This window comes from Anomaloglossus baeobatrachus, chromosome 4 (assembly GCF_048569485.1).
Source record: "Anomaloglossus baeobatrachus isolate aAnoBae1 chromosome 4, aAnoBae1.hap1, whole genome shotgun sequence".
NCBI classification, from domain to species: Eukaryota; Metazoa; Chordata; class Amphibia; order Anura; family Aromobatidae; genus Anomaloglossus; species Anomaloglossus baeobatrachus.
Genome location: NC_134356.1, coordinates 215,678,720 through 215,702,867, shown reverse-complemented (window position 1 = coordinate 215,702,867; position 24,148 = coordinate 215,678,720).

Sequence of the window (24,148 nt, the reverse complement as noted above, 5' to 3'; positions counted from 1 at the left end):
TTGTCCAATTACTTTTGGTCCCTTGAAAAAGAGGAGGCTATGCATTACAGAGCTATGATTCCTAAATCCTTTCTCCGATTTAGATGTGAAAACTCTCATATTGCAGCTGGGAGTGTGCACTTTCAGCCCATATTATATATATAATTGTATTTCTGAACATGTTTTTGTAAACAGCTAAAATAACAAAACTTGTGTCACTGTCCAAATATTTCTGGACCTAACTGTATGTTGCTTGTACTGTATATAATTTTGCATGTCTGTACATATATAGTATATATGTGTGTGTATGAGAATGTATATATGATGTATGTATAGAGTATATGTATCTCTGTGCATAAATAGTAAATGTGCCTATGTGTATATACTGTATAGTATATGTGCCGGTGTATGTTCCTGTATATATGTGCATGTGTCTGTCTATATATAGTATATGTGTATATATGAATGTACATACAATGTGTGTATGTGCCTGCATGTATATACTGTAGTTCATGTGCCTGTGTATATGTGCCTCTGTGTATATATATAAAATATTTGTTTGTGCATGTGTGAATACATTCTATGTATATGTGCCTCTGTATATGTATATATTTTCTGTTGTCATTTTTTTAAGCTCTTAGTCTTGTGCTAGGGTAAAACAATAAATTTACGGTTACTTTTCTCCTCAGAACCAGCAATTTCTCTTTGCTACTGCTCCGGTCTATGTTTGCAGCTGTGATGTCATGACTAAAAGATGTGACTGCTGTGGAGCCAATCACTAAACTCAGCAGTATCCCCAAGGTAGATGGCGTCAGTTGCGGAGCCCTGTGATTAGCTAAGGTGGTCACGTGTGACATTATCACTGCAGCCTGTAAATATAGACGGATCAGCAGAGAGAGACATCACTGGACCAGGTGAAAATTATTAACTTTAATCTTATTATTTTTCCCCAGCGCAAAATGATGAGCACAATAAAATGTAAAATGGTAAAATGGAAGATCCCAAGAGACTCAGCGCACACCAGTGTGATAAGGTCATCACTCTGCGACCTCGCCCCACTGCCAGAGGTAAGAGAGTGGTGGAGGTGGCGAGGATGCGTGCAGCAGCTGGCTGGGATAAGTAAGTGCTCTGTGAGCTGAAGACGATAGCCAGTGGTGGTGGGGGGGGGTCTGCTGACCCCAGCCCCTGCATTGCTTCAGCTGGATGAGCGTCACAATGTGCACATACAGCTTAAATGCATCGCAGCTCAGAGAGGACGCCGTGGGACATGGGAGTCGGGGAGGGGGAGTAAAATGTGTTTTTTATTTCTTTTTTGCGGCACACAAATGTCATCCTCCTATATACTAGGAGGATGACATGTATACCAGGAAGAGGACAGATCCCAGGAGGGCTATATACATGCCAGGAGGGGCCTAGGATGGGACATATATACGAGGACAGGGACAGATAAATCAGGATGGGGACATATATACCAGGAGGATGACATATATGCTAGGAAGGGCACAAATAAACCAGGATGGAAATATGTATACCAATGTGGGGCCAGGAGGGGGACATATATATTGAGAGGATATTATACAGAGGAGCAGTGTGTGTGTGTGTGGCAATATACAGAGGGGCAGTGTGTGTAGGAGGATATATATAAAGAGGGGCAGCTTGTGTGAGGGATAGTATACCCGAGGGGCAGTGTATTTGGGGGCATATTATACAGAGGGACATTGTGTGTGAAATAGATATACAGAGACACACTGTGTGGGGGAATATTATACAAAGGAGCAATCTGTGTGAGGGTATATAATACAGAAAGGCAGTGTGCGTGGGGGGATATTATACAGAGGGGCAGTGTGTGTGAGGAGCATATTATACAGAGGAGCAGCGTGTGGGGTGTATATTATACAGAGGGGCAGTGTGTGTGTGTGTGTGTGTTTGGGAATATTATACAGAGGAGCAGTGTGTTGGGATATATTATACAGAAAGGCAGTGTGTGTTGGAGATATTATACATGGGGCAGTGTGGGAGAGATATGGAGAGGGGTGGTGTAGGGGTGTATTATTAATTTTCTAAAGGAAATACTTACTTTTCTGGAACAAGTTCAAGGGTGTTAACACTTTTGGTGGCCATGACTGTGTGTGTGTGTGTATATGTATACATACACACACGTTTTTTCAAGAGTGGCGATAAGACTCTGGAAGGTTGGAGGGGTGGAGGCGGAGGTGGGGTGATGCCTGGGCAGAGTTTGAAGGGTGCCCAAAAATGTTGCCAGTATGGGGCCCTGAAATTCCTAGTGGCAGCCCTTATGATACCTATGATTTCATATCATAGTATTTGTAGACTTTCCAGTTTAAGTTTGAATCTTTTACAATCAGCCCCGAGGGATCAAGCAGAGCTGCAAATGACTGATAGTATGACGAGGAAATTCCCAAAGTGACACTTCTCAGCGGGATGGTAAATCTAGTTATATATAGCTCCCATGATTTTTGTGCAGGCCTGTTCAGCTTCATCGGTGCCCTACAACAAGGGGATGGGTGTCTTGTGTGCCACCTTTCCACCCCTCATAGATGTCCAAGGAGTGGCCATTTTTGCCATTTGTGTGAAAGATACATCACAGTATGGAAAAGGTTGATTATGATAATCTTCCCTATTCACTGACAAATACATTTTTTTTTTTTTTTTAAATCAGATCGTTTTTATTAAACATTGGTACAAAACAGAGAAATAATCATTGCATAACAAATACACATTTTCATAGTAAGTTAAACATCGACAAATACATTTTAACTAGGTAAAATGTACTCTTGCCAGTACATTTAGAATCCCTGTCTTTCGAAATTCTGCAATTGTATTCTAAATATATTATGTGGGAAAAATAAATTGGTCACTTCCAGAAATTATTTATAATAACACAGTAGAGCGGCAGCTAGACAAATAAAAAGTCACAATTTCCGTTAAGGTTTTTGGAAAATGAGAAATGAAGTAGATCAAAACAATAAAACTAGTAGTCTGTGTTCTGAGTTTATTATTGTTTCTCGAGGGGATTACAGATTTAAATTGTATCCTCTTACCTCACCTGTCTCTCGGGGTATACATCTCCTGCAGCAGGCTGCCTCCATACTTCTCATAAGCCACTGCTAGAATTAGAATAACAGCAAAATACAATATGCAACACATTTCTATTCTTCCGATTTCCAAAACAATATTTTCCGAAAATTAGTTGTTATTTGTGAATTGTTCTTGATTCTCTGAGAATGCCCAAGTATTTTTTTCCTCTTGGCAAAAATGCAATTTAATGCGAGTAGAATATAATTGGTGCCACAATAAATCTCATGTCCATCCTTCATCAAAACTCCCCAGAATGCCAATAGAAGCTGAATTGTAATATAAAAAATGTGGAACTAATTCGCAGTCACCACTGAAGAGTACCAGTAGAGTACCTGACATTCTCGGACTGTCGTGCAATATTGGGCACCAAAATCCATCTAAAACCAACAACCAACTTTTGTAAGTGAGTTTTCGTAGATTAAGCTACTTAGGCCTACTCTGAGCATTGGAGAAAATAGAATTTAATAAAGAAACTGTGCAAAAACAATGCAAATATAATGAAAGTTCTAATATAACTTTGTTGTAACCAGTTCTTTGAAGGGAACCTGTCACCACATTCATGCTGCCCAAACCACGGACAGTATGAATCAGAGCCTAGGTGAGCAATTGTAGCAAGGTATGTATTTCTGTGAAATGATGTGGAATATCAAAGAAAATATAGTTTGAAACATTAGTAACTGTAAAATACAAGAAAGACCTGACTAGTAGAGCACAAGCCCTAGCCAGTTTCTCTCCAGCCCATTTCAGTTGATTATGTGTGTACATAGGGTAAGTTGTCACTCAACTGGAGGAGGCCAGGAAGAAGCCGCAGGCGACGTCGGACAAGTCATGTGCCTGCCTCACTATGGTCTCCAGTTGGCTTTTCAAACTATGTTTCCTCTAAAATGCCAAAGGGTTTCATAAAAAAACATACTTGAAAGTAGTAGAGATGGGTTTTTCAAAAGCTGTGCCAAATGACCAAATAATGATGAAAGTATCAGATTAACGTTGCTTTATTTCATGCTCAGGTCAACGCGTTTCAGGAGACTCAGCTCCCTTCATCAGGACAATCAGGCAAAAGAACATCAAATCTCGAGATTTGATGTTCTTTTGCCTGTTTGTCCTGATTTCTTGGTTGAGATGCCAGTGCTGCTGAGCTAAGAAGTGGCCACTCACTCTACTGTCGTCCATGCGTTTTTGATTCAACATTGAAAATACCAGGCATGTTGAGAAAAGAAGAAGCTGATCACTATACTATCCCCTCTGTCATACAAATCTAATGATTGAGGTACCTGGAGTTCTTAGGTAACAAAAAGCTGCTCACACTGCTGTCCACTGGGTCTTTCTGGCCTATTACTACAAAGTAGAAGCTGCTCACAAAACTATTCATCCTTTCTTTCTGATCTAATACTGAAGATACCGGGGAACTGAAGTAAAAAGAGGCCACTCACACTGATGTCCATCATGTTTTCCTGATATAATAACATTCTATAACACGCTTCTGTTAATATAAGACACCATCTTTTTAACCCCTTTACAACTGAGCCTATTTTCACCTTCATGACCAGTCAAAGGTTTACAATTCTGACCAGTGTCACTTTACAATGTAATAACTCTGGAACACTTCATTATTTTCCAGTGATTTTGAAATTTCTTTTGAATTTTGGAGCACAAAATTAGCTGGAATAGATAGCGGATACCATGTCACATTTGCAGAGCCCCTGATATGCCTAAATAGTGCCTAAGTTATATGACAAGTCTTGTTAAAGGGTCACTTTTGACTTTTAGGATTACTACCTCCAATAGTACAGTTTATCTACTTCCTCACTTAAGAGCCAATTTGCATATTTCCCAGGAGAGCATTGCGGCTTAAAGTCTCCTCACTGGCATGCTGGAATGGTGTATCAGTCTTCGCAAGAAGAATAGCTTCCCATTTAGACCCTGTCTTAGCCTCTCATATAGCCAGATCAGATCTCATACTTTGCATTGACGAGGGAAACAAACCGGAAACAATGTGTTTGCAAATTGAGGTTCTGACCTGGCATTATTCTCAAGTCATATGACAAGGCTCATTAATGGGTCACGTTTGAGTTTTAGGATTGATACCTCCAATAGGTGGCACTAGAGTTTGTCTACTTCCTCTCTGAAGAGAAAATTTGCATATTTCCATTAGGAGCTTTGCGGCTTAAAGTCTCCTCACCATTGGCATGATGGAATGGTGTGTCAGTCTCTGCAAGGAAAATAGCTTACTCTTTAGCCCCCCCCGTCTTAGCCTCTCATACAGCCATACCAGATCTCATACTTTGCACGAGGGACAACAAACCCGAAACACTGTGTCTACAAATTGAGGTTCAGAGTGTTTGTGCTACCAGTAACTTGAAAATCACCTACACTTCCATTAACAGATGGCAGACCTGAGTTGGAACTTGTTTTTTGTGAATTGAGTTTAATGCTATTTGGTGGCAATTTGTGGTGTAGCGGGATGGGGGTCCCCCAGGACGATATAGAGGCAGCGACTCAAATAGTCCGATCCAAATAGCTTTATTGTCCTCGCTGTACAGGCAAAGTCATCCGGAACACAGCCGGGTTATGCACCGTCCATACCGGTCCCCGTCACACAGGCACCCCTTGCCGTAGGAGACGGTCTTACGGTGCCCCGTTCGGCTGTTCCAGAAGGACTCACAGACTTATAATCGCTCCACGCAAACCTGGAGCTTTTCCAGGCTTCCTGCTCTGCAGCTTAAAGAGCAGACTCTATTACAAGTTCATAGAGGAAGTTTAACCACTTTCCTTACTCTTTGGCCCCTGCCAGCAGACACCTCTAGCTGAGGTTCCCTCGCGGCCCCAGGGCCCTCTGCAGACCACTGGGTCTGGGTCTCCTCCAGGAGAGGCTCGGCCTTACAGCCCTCGTCTGGCTGCACTCACCTCAGTCTTAATAACGGAGTCCTGTGCTCAGCCTCCACACAGGTTGGTCCATGCAGAGTTCTCGGCTCTGCTCTCACTCTCTCCCAGCACACACGCTGGAAGTCTAGAGCTAGTCTCTAACTAGACTGCCCTAGACACACTCCACCCAGGTTCTGAGACTGGATTGCTTTAACCCCTCGAGCCACACCCACAGGTGGAGGTCTGTGATTCTCAGCCCTGCACAGCACCTTGGGATTATTAAAGGGAACCTGACCCTTATGTGCAGCAAGAATCCTTTGTGGACTACAAGTCCCATAGCAACCTCTTCCGTTTAGATATCGCAGGTACCTTCTCCACTGTGACATATAGCGACCATTTACCACATTGGTGGTCGCTACCTCACATATCCCCCCCCTCTGTTCAAACTTGTAGGGTTGAACACTCGATACCCCACAGGGGCCCCGAGACAGGGCATCAGGGCCACTGTGCGCTAACAGGCAAGAGGGCCCTTTAGGACACCCTCAAGCTCCTGTTCCTGCCAGACCGTCCGTCACCAAACCCTGCACAGGAAACCCACTTCTCAGACACGGTCCCCGGCCAGACTCATCCCTCCAAGGCTGTCGCCCATGGTCTGTGGAAGAGGGAGACTCCCCCTTAGTCGGCACCATCGTCCTGTCAGTCCCTGAGCTAACCTGACCACTAGAGGCCTCACTATCGAGGGGCCTCTGCAGGGAGATGATAGAAGAGGCGCCATAACTAGGACCGCCGCATGATCCGTTCACAGATCTCTCGTGGGCTCTTTTTCCTGGGCATCTTCGTCTGGGTCTCGGATAGCATACTTTCTTGTCAGCATCTTTGGCTAATGCTGCAGCACTCCTTTCATTCAGTCCTTCAGATTGTGTCTCGCAGGACGGAGACCCTTCAGAGTCCGTACTATAGCCTGATAAATATCCGGGTCCTCTGTGACCCCGGCTCATTTTATCAACAGACTTTCTTTCGCCCTTTGAGGTAACCCGTTCATCGAGCGGGCTACCCTCCTCTTCGGGGCCATACCCCTATATGGTCGCCATCCCACACCAACTTGGCGGAGTTGGTTCGCAATTCTCTGTCTTTCTAAATTCAACTGGTTTAAGTCATCCAAGTATCCCAGGCGGTATTCTAGGAGGACTCTTATATCTGCAACACACTCTATCGTTCCCGCAATGGCACCAGGAACCATGCCGACTTCACAGGGTATCCTGGCTTCATTATGAATATCAATTCTTACTCTCGTCACGCCGGTTTTATCAACCATCTCCTGCATGGCTCTTCCATGTCGTCCAATAAGCCTCATAACCATCTCTTTGGGCACTTGGATGCTCTCTTTAACAAACTCCAATAACCGTCGAGCTGTCTTCACCGTTTCTGCAGTTTTTCCATAGATACCGGAGGTTCCGCTTTCTTTTTCGAAGTGTACAGCTGTAACCCCTGGAACCTCCCTGGCTTGCTTAATGTTACTTCTTAGCGCTCTCAATGCCAGCCCGATCAATGTTGTCTTCACAACCACCACTTCTTGAAACCCTGTGGTCAGCTGCGCCAAGCGTCTGGCGTCTGCATCCTTCCTGGCAGTGATGAGCCACTTTGTACGAAGACACCGGAGGTGCATGTCACTTAGGATAGCCACTCGCTTCTTTGTGACGTCACTAAAAGAGCACACCACCAACCGATTAGTCTCTGCAGCAAAGTACACTTTACAGGCCCCTACTGCCTTCTGGAATCTCTCATGCACCCTCTCACTGGCACAGGCTTCTCTTAAGTCTTCCGGCACGTCTATCCAGCACTTGAAGACTGGATTGCTTCCTTCACTGTCAAGGACACTAGACTGTTCCTGAGGTCTCTTGTCTTCCTCTTGGGTCTCTGCAGTGTCACCCTCTGAATTCTCTTGGGCATTTACAGCATCACCTTCTACTAGGGTGTCACGCCCTTCAGCACGGTACTCTGTTCTTCTTAGAACCTTGGCACTATTTTCAACATTCAGCACCTCAACACTGGGTAGCTTACCGGTCCGCTCACCAGGACCTTTGTGGATTTGTACTCCACCAACACTGTCTAGGTTTACTTCTCCTATATTACTCTGTAGGATGTCATCTCCTACAGCACTTTCATCTGACAGACCACCAGCTTCATGCTTGGAAAGTATAGAAGACACCGCTATTACTTCTTTGGTCGGTTCTTTCCCTGCAATTTCACCCTGCTGAATTCCGTCGTTACAATGTGTCAGTTCCAGCACAGACACATCTTTCTTTTGCATGATTTTGCTGTCCGACTCTACATCAGCGGTTGCTATCGGTAACGTGCCTTTCTCAACCTTCTCTGCACACTCAGATTCTGGAAGGGAATCCGCACTGTGGGCAGAAATACACAACACTGTCTCTACCTGGTCCATATTATCTGAGGTTGTAGCTTGCTTCGCCCCTCTGCGCCTGTTGCGCCTTCGGCGACTGGAGGAGGATTTCCCCTCTTTGCTCATCAGTCTGTCACTGTACTCATTTGTCACTTTAGTAACGTCAGTGTCAATTCTGGAGTCATCGTCACTCCCTCTGGTGTTCTGGACTACCATGTCCCCACTTAACCAGGTGTCGGACCCCTTGTCTGGAGCTCTCCCGTTTTTAACGGTCGTGTCACTAAGTTGGGCATGTCCCCCATTATCTTTGGTCACCCCCAACTTAGGACTGTCCTTACGTGGAGGTACCTCCTCCTCAGTGTACCTCAATGTCCCACCGGGAACCTGTATAACCTCTTGCGGAAAAGAGGCTTCCGTAAGCGGGAGCCGACTTATTCCTGTGCAATCGGTCCCGGCCTCTGTCTTCCATAAGTCCTAAAAGAACTCAAAGTCCTGTCCTATGACAACCGGATATAGCAGATCTGGAGCTATACCCACATCAGGGCGCCCCATACGTTTGGCCGTCTGAATCATCACCCTGGCCAGAAGATATTCTTTAGTGGTCCCATGCACACAACGTCCTTCTATTGTCTTACCCACCATAAAATGGAGATCGGACGTGGGTCTCACTAAGGTCAACTGGCTACCCGGGTCTAACAGACCAGACACACTTAGCCCATTCAAGTCCACGGAGCACTTCTGTGGCCTCACATATCCTATACCGCAGGTAGGACATAGGTAAGGCGAATCCCATTGCCCCTTGCTATAGTCCCTCTGTTCGGATTTTGAATGCTCCACCCCCTTGTGGGTCACCACCGCTTTCTGGGGTCCCGCCCCCTGCTGGGTAACTACCCCGTTCCGGGCCTCCGCCCCCTTTTAGGCAACCACCCCTTTTTGGGAGACCGCCCCCTTTTGGGGTTTCCATGCAATGTCCTTAGCCCCCAGTTCACACCGTTCGCCCTTATCTCCCTGGGCACCCAGTGTCCATTCTGGCCCCCGAAGGGAACGCTCAAACTGGTTCATGGCTGCGACATCGCTACACTCTGACAGCTCCTGCTGTTCCACAATGTCCGCAGGGACCATTCCCTCTTTTTGGCATTCAGCCCCCACTGTTGTCGCTGGACCTCCTGGCACATGCTGTTGGTGCTGCTGACTCTGTAGCAGCTGGTTCAGGAGCTCCTCCATGCTGCAACGAAAAGAGGAACAGGAGGGGCGCTCCAATGGATAATACCCGGTGGTCAAAGACAGGGGGGGGGGGGGTTAAAGAACCACTAACCTTTCCGGGTTGTACCGCCCGTACAACCAGGGTCTCCAGCCTGTGGTGTATCACTGCTCACCAAGCAGGGCCTCACAATTCCGGCTGGCCTGGAACCTCCAGTCACTGGTCTCTCACCACTGCAGCACAGAACCCTGCAGACCCACTGATTCACCGCCAGCAGCTGGAGAACGCTTTCCCTGTTCGTGGACCCGCCGATCCACCACCAGCTGCTTGAGTGCGCAGATAATTTTCGTGGACCCGCCGATCCACCGCAAACCGCTTCAAAAAATTTTCGTGGACCCGCCGATCCACCGCAAGCAGTCCGTATCCACAGGAATATGTCCTAGGCCGTTGCCCCTAGCAACCAGACCGCATGCCCGCATTCTCCACCATAATGTAGCGGGATGGGGGTCCCCCAGGACGATAAAGAGGCAGCGACTCAAATAGTCCGATCCAAACAGCTTTATTGTCCTCGCTGTACAAAGTCATCCGGAACACAGTCGGGTTATGCACCGTCCATACGGGTCCCCATCACACAGGCACCCCTTGCCATAGGAGACGGTCTTACGGTGCCCCGTTCGGCTGTTCCCGGAGGACTCACAGACATAATCGCTCCACGCAAACCTGGAGCTTTTCCAGGCTTCCTGCTCTGCAGCTTACCGAGCAGACTCTATTACAAGTTCATAGAGGAAGTTTAACCACTTTCCCCACTCTCTGGCACCTGCCAGCAGACACCTCTAGCTGAGGTTCCTTCTCGGCCCCAGGGCCCTCTGCAGACCACTGGGTCTGTGTCTCCTCCAGGAGAGGTTCGGCCTTACAGCCCTGGTCTGGCTGCACTCACCTCAGTCTCGACTCGGACTTAATATTGGAGCCCTGTGCTCAGCCTCCTCACAGGTTGCTCCATGCAGAACTCTCGGCTCTGCTCTCACTCTCTCCCAGCACACACGCTGGAAGTCTAGAGCTAGTCTCTAACTAGACTGCCCTAGACACACTTCACCCAGGTTCTGAGACTGGATTGCTTTAACCCCTCGAGCCACACCCACAGGTGGAGGTCTGTGATTCTCAGCCCTGCACAGCACCTTGGGATTATTAAAGGGAACCTGACCCTTATGTGCAGCAAGAATCCTTTGTGGACTACAAGTCCCATAGCAACCTCTTCCGTTTAGATATCGCAGGTACCTTCTCCACTGTGACATATAGCGACCATTTACCACATTGGTGGTCGCTACCTCACAGTGGTATAGAACATTTTGCATCAGTTCACATTTATCCTGTGCTCTATGCTAAGCATTTACATTAGGGTTTCAATCTGTAACTCTACTCAAGGAGAAAACCTTACCCCTCAGATCTCAGTGTTAACCTCTTACCTAGACAAAACAGATTTCATACTTTTCACTGACAAGAAGCAATACCCCAAAACACCATGCCTGAAAATTGAGTTTCTGGTTTAACTTATATCCTAAAGGCCACTTTACACACAGAGATAAATCTTTGGCAGATCTGTGGTTGCAGTGAAATCATGGACATATTGTTCCATTTGTACACAGCCACAAACCCGGTACTGATTGTCCACAATTTCTCTGCAACCACAGATCTGCCGCAGATTTAACTCTGTATGTAAAGTGGCCTTAAGACATCTGTCAATGCTTGTTAAAAGATCTATATTGAATTTCAATAAGTGGCACTACATTTCAAGTCTTCTTTCTCTGTGAAAAGGCTATTTGCACATTTTCATCCCCAAAATTTGTGATTCAGGTGAAACACCTGATTAATTGATTGATTCACTATAATAAGGCAACAGAGTTACTCTGAACTCCTTTTTGCCTCTGTTTAGCCCCAGGTCCTTCTTTTCAAAAGTGCACAAAACTGTTGTTGAAACAATTTTTTGCACACCTACAAAGATGCTTAAAAGAATGAACCCCGCCACATCACAGGCCAGAAGGGAGTTCTAAGTGACTCATTCTTCCTCATTACAGTAAAATGTCCCTTGGGAATTTTTTTTGAATCACGTTTTCAGAGATCTACATCTATTCCCGGGTGTAGAGCTCAGGATAAATGTGAGCTTTACTTATTGCGATCTTTGGGAGGCAGAATAAATAAAATCAACACAAGCTGAAGAATTGGCTTCATTACTATTTTTTTTTACTACGGATAAGAGGACCAGTGAAGATTGGGTTCAGCCGGACCTTAGTTAAAAGTTCGGTTTGGGACCCGGATTTGACCCCGGAATTTTGTCTGAATCATAATGTTCAGAGATGTACACATAAATGCTGATGTAAGTGTGCAATGTAGAGCACAGGATAAATGTGAGCCAAACCTTTTTGCAATCTTTGGAAGGCAGAAGGAAAAAATCAACAGCAGTTGAAGAATAGGCTTTAATTAGTTTTTGTTTTTATGCCCATCACCCTGCGGTGCAAGTGATTAAGTGACTTTATTCTTCAAGTTGGTGCAATTTTTTAATTGGGTACTAGCAGACTAAAAAACACTTTTCTCCCAATTAAAGGTTTTTTGCGTCATCGAAATTTGAAGGCTATAGTTTTTTTCTGCCAATAGAGTCATGTGGGATTGATTTTTGCAGGATGAGTTGAAATTTTTATTGGTATCATTGTGAGCAACCTACATTTTTTTTGATTGCTTTCTATTCTGCTTTTTGTGAGGCAGGATCGTTCACTGTGTCCTAAAAGTGAATAGACAGATTTGTTCTTCAGGTTGTTACGATTACAGCGATACGACATTTAGATTTTTATAATGTTTTACCTCTTTTTCACAATGACATTTTTTTTATAGAAAAACAAATTGTTTTTGCATTGCTGTATTCTGAGAGCTATAGCTTTTTTATTTTTTGGCGGATGAAGCTGACTCATGGCTTGTTTTTAGCAAGACAAGGTGACGTTTTCAGTGATACAATTTTTATTTACATATTTCTTTTTAATCCCATTTTATTTCCCTTTGTTTCAGCTGTATGATGAAAATATAACACTGGATTCAGGTGGGATTACGGGCGTGGGAAGCAGTGAATATTCATTTTCTTTAATAGTGGATACAAGTGATCGCCCCAGTTGCTGTAGTAAGCCGACAGCTGGGGCGATCAGTGTGTCTACTTTTAAGGAAGATGAATATTCACTGCTCCCCAGGCCCATATTTACACCCAACTCTTGGCTTCAGTACTGAGAGGTGTGTGAGATTCTGAGGTTGGGGAGCAGCGACAATTAATTTTCTTTGAAAACAGACACACTGATCATCCCAGGCATTGGCTTACTGCAGAGACTGTGGCGATCACATGTATTCACTAATAAAAAAACTGAATATTCACTGCTCCCCATTAGTGATGGGCGGACCTGGACCGTAAAAGTTCAGATCCACGCGGTTTCAAAGGTACCCAGGTGTTGATCCAGACCCGGCACTGGGGAAACAATAAAGGAAAAATAAAGAAGTTAAGAATAAAGCAAGTGCTTCAAACTTACAGAGGCTCAGGTGTGGCTGTACACTGCTTTTTTGGCCTCTCTTTCACTTCCTGGGCTGCTCATTATTGCTCATTCATATTCACTGCTTTCCCTGCCCACTAGCCATCCTGGCGTCTGTGATTGGTTGCAGTCAGATGCGCTCCCAGCCTGTGTGACAGCATCTGACTACAACCAATCACAGGCGCTGTCTCTGGGTCAGTATCATGGTAAATAAATAAATAAAATATTTGGCATAGGGTTATATGATACCCAGCACAGATAAAATATACGGCTATAGGTTGCAGCCCACAGCTGTGCACTTATCTTGGCTGTGTATCAAAATAAGAAGAACTGCATTTTAAAAAATTATTTAAATAAAATATTTTAAAACACTGCATTTTTTAAATGGATCGGATCACATCTAGCCTCTCCGCTGAGCACTTGCGCCTGGGTTTTCATGTAAACCTCAAAAATCGTAGTTCAGAAAAAATCCCAAATGGAACCACTCGCTATAATGAGGCAGGTGGAGTCATTTTGGACTCCATCTGGTCTGTGTTCTGGCGCTGCACCATCATTTTAGGTGTCTTTTAGCACACAAATGTGAATGACCACAGATCTGGGCACGCCTATAAAGATGGATACCACTGGAACAGACACCAATGTGTCTCCTTCTGCCTCATTATAATGAGTGGTTCCATCTGGGTTTAGATCTGAATTTTGTGGGATTTACATGGAAACTCTGATGTAAGTCCTCAGTGTAGAACACAAGAATGTGATCACAGCTTTATACCGAAACCGATCAAAATATGCTATGTACCCAAAATTTTACCAATAAAGCCCCTAACTTATTCCACACAAAATGAGCCCCCTTTCAGGTTTGTCATGTTCACTTTAACCCCTTCCCAACATTTGCCGTACATGTACTGTCCAAGTTCGGAGCCAGTGTATGGTGTTGGCTCACATGCTGAGCCTGCACTATACCTGGCAAATAACTCACTTTGCCGGGTGTCCAGTGGTAGGAATGTTCCAGTCTTCTACTATTAATCTGCTGTCACTCTATGAGACTGCAGACTTCAGAATCCTCACAGCATGTGATCAATAGCCAGTACTTAGATATTGATGGCGTATCCTTATCCTCTAAGCCCTCTATATCAGATGGTTTGTGGTCTGACACCTGTCACCCCGATGTTCAGTTGTACACAGATCTCTGCAGCCAAAGGTAAAGTAAAGCAGATCACTGCTCCATATACTGTTTAGGGGTTCCTCTTATATAGAAAAATGCATGCTCATTCATTCTAAGTGAACAAACACAGAGATGGGGGACACCAAAGAGCATTTTTGCACAGGGCATGATTCAGCCTAAGGTCTTTTTCCCATGTCAGTGATTCTGGTACGTATGTGACAGTTTTTATATGTACCAAAATCACGGACATACGCAGACAAATTATAATCAATGGGTCTGCGCACACATCAGTAATTTTTCACTGACCGTGTCTCCATGTGGCGTACATGCGTGTCCGTGATTTCCGCACGGAGACATGTCCGTTTTTTCTGGCATCACTGATGTCCAACAAGCCACACTATGGTGTGATCTGTCAAACACATACCAGAAAAACACAGACATTGAAAATAAAATCCCTTCTATACTCACCTTCTCCAGCGATGCTCTGCTCGGCAGCTGCTCTCTGCTTCTTCCTGGCCTGCTCATTACTAGCATGCATATTCATTTATGCACAGCACAGTCCACCCGGAAGTAGCTGCAGAGGTAAGAGACACAGCAGCCGGATGCAGCATAGCCGGAGAGTTCATCACCACGGACAGCAGGAACGGGGACAGGTGAGTAGACGTCCATGTGCTATGACGGATAAAGTATGACAAATTGCACATGGACAACCCACATGTGCCATGAATCACGGCACACAGAGGGACATATGCGTTTTTAACACATCAGTGAAAAACGTCTGTGTTTTTCACTGATGTGTGAAACAGGCCTAAAGGCCACTTTACTCACAGAGATAAATCTTTGGCAGATCTGTGGTTGCAGTGAAATCATGGACATATTGTTCCATTTGTACACAGCCACAAAACTGGCACTGATTGTCCACAATTTCACTGCAACCACAGATCTGCCAAAGATTTATCTCTGTATGTAAAGTGGCCTTTAGGCTGGCCCTGCAAAATTAAACACAAAATACAGTTTATAAATGAAGGTTCTTATTATTAAGGGAAAAAAAATCTAAACCTACAGGGTCCTGTGGGAAAAAGTGATTGCTCCTAAACCTAATAACTGGTTGGGCAACCCATAGCCGCAACAACTGCAGTCAATTGTTTGCAATAATTGGCAATAACTCTTCTCCCCACTGGGACCCTCTTGACAGGCAGGTCTCGATGGGTACTTTACACTGCTTTACTACAGCTCCTGCTGACTTTGCCTTACTATTCTGAGTCCTTACCACCACAGGTTGCTTATGCTATATTTACCTACCATTCTGGGTATCCAATTTATAGTTATATTTTTTTTCATGCTGGCAGTATAATTATATAAATACAGTGGTTTAATACATCTTTATACCATGGTGATTTATTGATAGCAATATTGATTGTTCATTTTGCTCTATTTTGCAATATGTTTCTATATCTATATAAGCCGATGTGATTACTTGTGGTTACTCGCTAATCCCTCCCCTGCATGTGACATCATCACAGGTCCTGTAAGTCCTGTTGTGTACAATTGCCCAGACAAAGGGCGCGTACTGCTAAATTGTAACTCCCTAGCTGCTCGACAACAATAATAAATTTACCACCTGTGTAAGTGCTACTGAATGTTGTCATTATTAACTTTAGTTTAATTAATCACCAGCAGCGTTAATTAGATAGGAATGGGCGTGCGGAGCGTTAGCTGGCTGGGAACAGCTAGTTTGTATATATTTTTCTTGCTTGGCTTGTTGTTCCTGTGTGTTATAGCTGACTTGGACAGCCATTATCTCTCACCTTAAGGGCTGTTTTCTTGTGTGCATTTTTTTGTTAACTAATAAACTTTATATACATATTGGTGATCATCTTTGTATGTGTAATAGGGTGTCTAGTGCCCTACAACTCCCGAAGATGTTATGGTGAATCGGGTTATTTTTGGTGAAAGATGCATGTTTTTAATGTACTGTGTGGCACCCCTGTGGATAGGCACTACAGGGGAATACAGCACCTTAACATCAATGTGCAGTACCCTTTAGTCACAGGTGAAAGAGAGAGGAAATGCAGAGTCTTATATTAAATTAAGTAACATTGACTCAGCAGCCCCTGCCTTCATTTTCCTGAGACTGTTTATATAGTAGGTCCATAGGGGGTGGAGCCTAGCTGGGCGTGAGATGCGACGTGATTGACAGGATGACTGGGTGACAGTTAGTCAGTTAACAGTTGTGACGCCCTGGGCAAGCCAGGGGTCACAGGTCATCACACCACCACACCCTACACCCCAGTTAGGAACACCAAGGCTACCAAAATCCTTGTTGCCTTCCTCCAGGGGCTGATGTTCACACCAGGGGGTGGGCCAGGTGTTTGGCTCCGCCCACCGAGGAGGACACAGCCCTGGAGGCGGGAAGAACCAGGCAGTTTAGCTCAGGCAGAGCTTGAGTGAGGAACAGTAGAGTCGAGTGAGGGAAGTGAAGGAGTAAACAGTAGATAAGAAAAGGAAGTGAAAGTAGAAGGAAGTAGGAGTGGAGCTAAAGAGAAAAGCTGAAGTGACAGAAAAAGTGAGAGTAGTAAAGCCTGAAGTGGGTCCGGCTGTGTGCCCCGGACAGTGACAGCAAGGTCAGCAGACGGCGGTGATAGTCCGCAGGGGTGACTGCTCGGAGGTTGCTGGAAGGACCGCGGACGGGTGGTGACCCGGCGGTCTGGAGCAGTATACGAAGAACAGTCAGCACCAGGGCAGGGGACTTTCGGATCCCGGCAAGGCTAGGAGTCGCCATAATTTGCCAAATCCGTCAGTGAAGGGGACGTCTGTCTCCAAACAACCAAGTCCCGATTGAAGGCAACAGTCCGACCGTTACGGAGAGACACCGCCACCGCCAGGGCACCAGTTTCTCAGGGCCAGCTCCTGCGGGCAAAGTAGGGCTCCTCCGGCCCATATCCAAGCCGGGGAGCGGGTTACCGGTGGGAACCCATCGCAACCATCATCAACATAGGTGCAGGACAGAGGGACCGTCACCGTCACCTACTGGGGAAAGCAAGTGCAGCCGTCCGTGGGAACCGTCTTTCCAGCCGTGTGTTTTACCAAGAACTGTGTCATCGTCTCAGGCTGAGTGAGTACCACAGTGCCGCAAGGCACAGCGCTGCCCCCGCGTCCCTGCACCCCACCAAGCCCTGCATCACCCACCTAATCACTGGGTCCCGGGATCACCAACCCCTACCCACGGAGGGGCAACACAACAACTGGCTGCTCCATACCATCCTTCCCGGGATCCCCATACAGAGCAGCGGTGGTGTCAACAAATCACCACAACCGTGGGTGGCGTCACGGACAATAACCAATCCCCACACCCAAAACCCCCTTTCACTCACGGGCGAGGAGCGCCGCTAGAGTCCCCGGGATCCGGCCCATCGCTCGAGCCACCAAGCAGCAGCAGGCCGCAGCAGCCGCGGCAGCCGGACCCGAGCAGTGGGAGAGCGCGGCGTCCCCTCCTCCGCCCGCGACAACTTGGCGTCACGAACAGGATCTTACCGCTCTGCCGTTGGGTAGAGGTGCGCCATTTGACCGCCGGAGGTATCCGGCTGAAAAATTTCAGAAGTCGCCATCTTTGGCGCGAAAAGTTCCCGCTCGAGCGTCTTCTCGAGTAGCAGAGGCGCGAAGGCCAAAAACCCCGCCCCGATAGAGGAGGGGCCGGAAAGAAGCTAAGGGGGACGGAAACAAGATGTCGGCGCCCGACGGAGCCGCCGGAGGAGCGGTGGTCGCAGCCGCCGTGGCACCCGCGGATGGGAATAGGCCTGCCCAGGTCCCGGCCGCGCTGGCGGGAGGTGCCGCGGCCCCCGCGCTCGCTCAGGTGATGCCGTTCTCCTTGCCCTATGCGCCCGGAGCTACCTGGCTACCGCAGTATGACGGGAAACCTGATGCTTTACAGGTCTTCCGGAAAAAGCTTAACCCATTGCTGGAGGTGTACCCCCTGACCGATAAGCAACGTGCGGCGGTAGTGCTGGGCCAGTTAACCGGTGCGGCTGAGCAGGAGGCGGAGACCTGGGCCAAGGGGGACCGGCTCTCTGTAGCCACCATCTTTGAGAAGCTACAGACTGCCTTGGAGACCCGGACTGAAGCTGAGCTGAGGATGCAGTTTTACCAGTGCCGGCAACGGGCTGTGGATAGCATTCGGGACTATGCTTTACGTCTGCAAACCGCCCTCCACACGCTAAAGCGGGTGAATCCTATCAATGAGGCGGACAGCAACAAGATGTTAGTAGAGCAATTTGTGCAGGGGATGAGATCCCCTGAGGATCGCAAACAACTCAGGCTGTGGGCCCTGGAACACCCTGATGTGGACTTTGCTGTGTTAAAGGAACGGGCCATTAAAGCACTACAGCCCCCAGCTTCAGAAGTCCTGGAGCCAGCCCCGTGGCCCATTGAATCGGCCCCCGTTGTGGTGGCCCCTGCCCTACCAACCTCTCCAACATCTGCAGCCCCAAGCAGCACTATGGAGGAACTGGCAGCCCAGGTCCGTCGCATGGACGGAGACCTCGCCAAGATTCTTGCTGCACTCCAACCTTTGACCAGATCTCAGCCTTCAGCACAGATACAGCTTGCCGACAGCCCTGAGGATGTCCCCTGGATGCAGCGGGGAAGTAATAGCAACCCGCGGAGCAGACCTCCAACCTGCTACAAGTGCCGTAAGCCTGGGCATTACATCCGACAGTGCCCGTTAAACGAGCAACCCCTGGGGCCCCGGGCCAATCCTCAGGAGTAGAACCCCGTGGCCCCCCGGACTGGCGGGACCGATATATCGGGGCCTGGCCCATCATCCCCGTGGCTGTGGACTGCATCCCGGTGATGGCTCTCTTGGACACTGGATCACAGGTAACCACCATACCATACACATTGTACCAGCGGTATTGGGGGATGGACGAGCTGGCACCCCCGATACTAGTATAACACTAATTGCTGCCAATGGACTCCCATTGACCCAAGTGGGGTATAAACAGGTGGCTATGACAGTAGGGCAAGCTGAACTACAACACCAGGGTATGATTGTGATCATGAATGAACCCAGTGATCATAACCCGAAGATAGTGCTAGGAACCAATGTGATGGAGCACTGTATGGGTGATGTGTTGGCCCTACTGCAACAGCTGGCCGCCACGGCGGCGGGGAGCCGACAGAGAGCTGTGCAGCGTGAGATCCGAGCCTTTATGTACCGCCAGCATGTAAACTCAACAGGAGGAGAGATTGGTGGAGTGAGAGTGATGGATGTTGCTCCGTTGATTGTGCCCCCTAGGAGTGAGATGATGATTTGGTGTAGGGCAGCAGTAGGGCCTCAGGGGCGTGACTACCCTGCCATGATGAAGCCCATACCCTCCGAGCACTGGCCCACTGTAATGGCCGCCCGAGGGGTGGTAGATGTGAAGAAGGGGAGAGTGCCCGTGAGGGTGCTGAACTGTGGGGAGGAAGAAGTCAGGCTTCCCCTGTATGCCACCATTGCCAAGCTGCTCACCCTGGATCCCCACACCATCCACGAAGCCAGTCCCTCAGTCTCTCCACCTACTACCAGCACTTCCCCACCTCCAGGGGAGGTAAATGAGTGGCACCAACAGCTACACGTGGGCACTGATGATACCCCTACACATCATAAAGCAGGAGAATACAGGGTGGTGCAGGAGTATGAACAGGTGTTCAGTAAACATCCACTAGACTTTGGGCAGATCAAAGGGGTCCAACACCATATCCCCACCGGTGAACATCCCCCTATCAAAGAGAGGTACAGGCCTATTCCCCCTGCACATTACCAGTGTGCCAAAGATATGTTGAGGAATATGAAGGAGGCAGGGGTTTTTCGGGACAGCTGTAGTCCCTGAGCCGCTCCGTTGGTACTGGTCAAGAAGAAGGATGGTACCATGCGGATGTGTGTGGATTACCGGAAGATTAATCAGATAACCCATAAAGATGCCTACCCACTGCCCCGTATTGAAGAGTCTTTGGCCGCACTGAGAACTGCAAATTACTTCTCTACCCTTGACCTCACCAGTGGGTACTGGCAAGTGGCCGTGGCCCCGGAAGACCGGGAGAAAACCGCCTTCACCACCCCGATGGGGCTCTGCGAATTCAATAGTATGCTGTTCGGGCTGTGCAATGCCCCAGGAACCTTCCAACGGCTGATGGAGTGCTGTCTGGGACACCTAAACTTCGAGACCGTCCTATTGTACTTGGATGATGTGATTGTTTACTCCCAGACGTATGAAGCCCATCTGGAGCACCTGGCCGAGGTATTCGCATCCCTTGCCAAATACGGGATGAAGTTGAAGCCCTCTAAGTGTCACCTGCTGAAGCCCAGAGTGCAGTACCTGGGGCACGTGGTAAGTGCAGAAGGTGTCGCCCCCGACCCTGAGAAGATCACTGCCATCCAGGGCTGGCCGAGACCAACCACCGTGAGGGAAGTAAGGCAGTTTCTGGGTCTGGTGGGGTACTACCGGCGCTTTATCAAAGGGTACACGAAGATGGCTGCCCCCATGCAAGATCTCCTCGTGGGACAGACCAAAGGTGGTAGACCCATCGGAGCCCCACTGGTGTGGGAAGAAAAGCATGAGGAATCCTTCTGCCAGCTGAAAGCGGCCTTGACCGGAGAAGAGGTCCTAGCATATCCTGACTATGGCTGCCCGTTCATCCTCTACACAGACGCCAGCAATGTGGGACTAGTAGCAGTCCTGTCCCAGGTCCAGGATGGGAAGGAGAAAGTGATTGCTTATGCTAGCCGGAAGCTTCGGCCAACTGAAAGGAACCCTGAGAACTACAGCTCCTTCAAGCTCGAGCTCCTGGCATTGGTATGGGCTATCACAGAGAGATTCCGCCACTACTTGGCTGCAGCAAAATTCATCGCTTTCACGGACAACAATCCGTTGACTCACCTGGACACGGCCAAGTTGGGCGCGTTGGAGCAGCGGTGGGTGGCCTGGCTAGCCAACTATGACTTCACCATCAAGTACCGTGCTGGTTGTGTCAACATTAATGCTGATGCACTCTCCCGAATGCCCCATTTGTCAGAGGAAGGGTGCGAGGATGACGACCTCGAGGAGATCGAGTTGCCTGCATTTCACCAGCCACCAACTGAGAAGGTACAGGTACATCAACAACGGGTGGACCTGGACCCACGGCCCAGTCAAGAGTGGCAGGAAGCTCAAAACCAGGCGCCGGCTGTCCGCCTCATCAAGACCCTGGTGGAACAAGGTGCTGTTGGAATGGACCCTGCCGCCCCAGCTGAAGCCCAGCGCTTGTGGAAGGAACGGAAACGGCTGTATCTACATCAAGGGAAGCTGTACCGTGAGCTGATCAACCTGAAGACTCATGAGAAAATCTGCCAGTTGGTTATTCCCCAAGCTGATGTGGCTACCGTTTTGCGGGCATACCATGATTGTGCTGGACACTTCGGGTGGAAAAAGCTGGAGATGCTGTTGAGAGAGCGGTTCTACTGGAGTGGGATGCGGGAGTCGGTAGAAGCCTGGTGCCGAGAGTGTGGTCCTTGCACGCTGAGGAGGAAGGACGAGACCAGCCAGAGGGCGCCCCTACACTCAATCATCACACATCAGCCGCTGGAACTGGTCGCCCTAGACCATGTCAAGCTCACCCCCAGCCGAAGTGGGTACGCCTACGCGTTGACCATCGTCGACCACTATTCAAGATTCATGGTGGTTGTCCCCGTCAAGGACCTAACTGGTCGAACTGCCGCTCGAGCGTTCCAGGCTTATTTCTGCCGACCACATGGATATCCAGAAAAGGTACTTACTGACCAAGGCCCGGCTTTTTAAGCGGAGGTGTTCCATGAGTTCTGCCAGTTGTACGGCTGTAAGAAGATCCGGACCACCCCTTACCATGCCCAGACCAACGGCATGTGTGAGAAGATGAACCACTTGGTCCTGGGACTCCTCAAGACGTTACCGCTGGAAGAGCGGAACCTGTGGCCGGAAAAGCTACCCGACTTGGTCGATATGTACAACAATATCCCGTCCAGCTCAACAAAGTGCACCCCAGCATATCTGATGAGGGCTCGCCCCGGCTGCCTGCCGGTGGACCTGGAAATGGGGTTGGAGGCCCCAGAAGCACTCCCTTCGACAGCTGAATGGGAAACTCAGCGGAGAGCACAATACCGGCAGATTCAAGAATATGTCGAGAAGAACTTAAGTCAGAGTCGGGAACTGCAGGAGCAGCGCTTTAATCAAAAGGCGTCTGCTGGCCCTTTTCAGCCCGGAGATGTCGTACTGAAGCGGAAGAGGAGAACCCACAAGCTGGATGATCAATGGGAACAGAACCTGTACGTCATACAGCCCACAGGATGGGAAGATGGGAAGGCCTACCAAATCAGTCGTGACCAAGGAGGCACTTTGGCCACAGTTTCCCGGGACCATCTGAAAAGGTGCCCACCAGCTTTAAGAGCGGCGGCAGAAGTACCGGTTCCCCTACCAGCGGATAAGGCGAAAGAGGTGATCCACACTGCGATGGGAGACTTCCCAGCAGACTGGCCTACACAGAACGGCCCGGTGATTCTTCCAGTGATACTGTTCCCACAACCTGTGGATGAAGAAGTGGTGGAAGCGGTCAACCGTGAGCCAGAACCATTGCCAGTGCCCAGGGATGAATCTGTGCCCAGCTCCCCTATGCCTCCGCCTGCCCCACACGATAGCCGGGAGGAGGAACCGATTGTTCCCTCTACCCCACAGCCTAGCCACACTGACACCGGACCCCGGAGGTCCACCCGTCCCAACCTAGGTAGGCCCCCACTTAGGTACAGGGAAACCGTTCTTTAAAGGGGGAGGAGAAAGAAAACAGGTGTGTTAAGTGTGTATGTTTGAAAGTTGGAAAATGATAAAAGAAAATGATTACCGGAGCTTTATCTGATTTACCGTGATTGAGGAAACCGGCCGTTGCCGGCACCGTTGTCCCCGTGGGGACCGTTTAAAAAAAGTAAGCATGGAGAACTTTCCATGCACAAGCCCGTGAACTTGCAGGGCAACCACAGACATTAGTGGCTTGTAAATAAGTTGTTTTACCGTTACCGTTTCCGCAGTGCCGCCTCCGGAGAGGCAGGTTGGAGGGAGGGCCCTCAGCAGAGCAGCCTGGGGCCCAGCCACCACAGGAACCGGTGGCTACCCTCTGGAGGGGAAGGACAGATCCCGCTCGGGTGACTTGTGCTGGACTTGGGTCAAAGGGTGCTGCCTGGGTTTTAGGGGCAGCATCAGGGCCAGGTTGCTTGGGTGGGAGAGAGCGGAGACCGTAACCGTAAACTGTTTTGCAACGTTTAAGAAATGTGCCTCCCGATGTGGGATGATGTTATAATTTATATTATGTTACCGTTTACCTTTTTACATATTTTTCAGAAAATAAAACCGGTGATGGACGGGCAGCCCGCGGACGGTCTGCATTTTGCTAAGGGGGAATGTGACACCCTGGGCAAGCCAGGGGTCACAGGTCATCACACCACCACACCCTACACCCCAGTTAGGAACACCAAGGCTACCAAAATCCTTGTTGCCTTCCTCCAGGGGCTGATGTTCACACCAGGGGGTGGGCCAGGTGTTTGGCTCCGCCCACCGAGGAGGACACAGCCCTGGAGGCGGGAAGAACCAGGCAGTTTAGCTCAGGCAGAGCTTGAGTGAGGAACAGTAGAGTCGAGTGAGGGAAGTGAAGGAGTAAACAGTAGATAAGAAAAGGAAGTGAAAGTAGAAGGAAGTAGGAGTGGAGCTAAAGAGAAAAGCTGAAGTGACAGAAAAAGTGAGAGTAGTAAAGCCTGAAGTTGGTCCGGCTGTGTGCCCCGGACAGTGACAGCAAGGTCAGCAGACGGCGGTGATAGTCTGCAGGGGGACTGCTCGGAGGTTGCT